The following is a 248-nucleotide window of genomic DNA, read 5'->3' as shown; positions in this document are numbered from 1 at the left end:
CCGAGAAGGCAAACGGCACTTCTGGAACTGAGATTGATTGAAAGGATCGTCAAGAGATGCGGAATGACTCTTGATATACCCACGATCTAAGGCTAACCACCAAAGAAAGAATGAATGTGTTGGCTAACCACCAAACAACACACAAAGATGAATTGACTGACCACCAAATCAACAAGCCGGTTCACACCAATGAACTAGCTAAAGAACTCTTTCTCACTCAGAGAAGAAGCAAAATAAACAACCAAAAT

The sequence above is a fragment of the Brassica oleracea genome, chromosome C3 (genome assembly GCF_000695525.1).
Source record: "Brassica oleracea var. oleracea cultivar TO1000 chromosome C3, BOL, whole genome shotgun sequence".
Taxonomy (NCBI): domain Eukaryota; kingdom Viridiplantae; phylum Streptophyta; class Magnoliopsida; order Brassicales; family Brassicaceae; genus Brassica; species Brassica oleracea.
Note: the sequence above shows the minus strand (reverse complement) of the source record.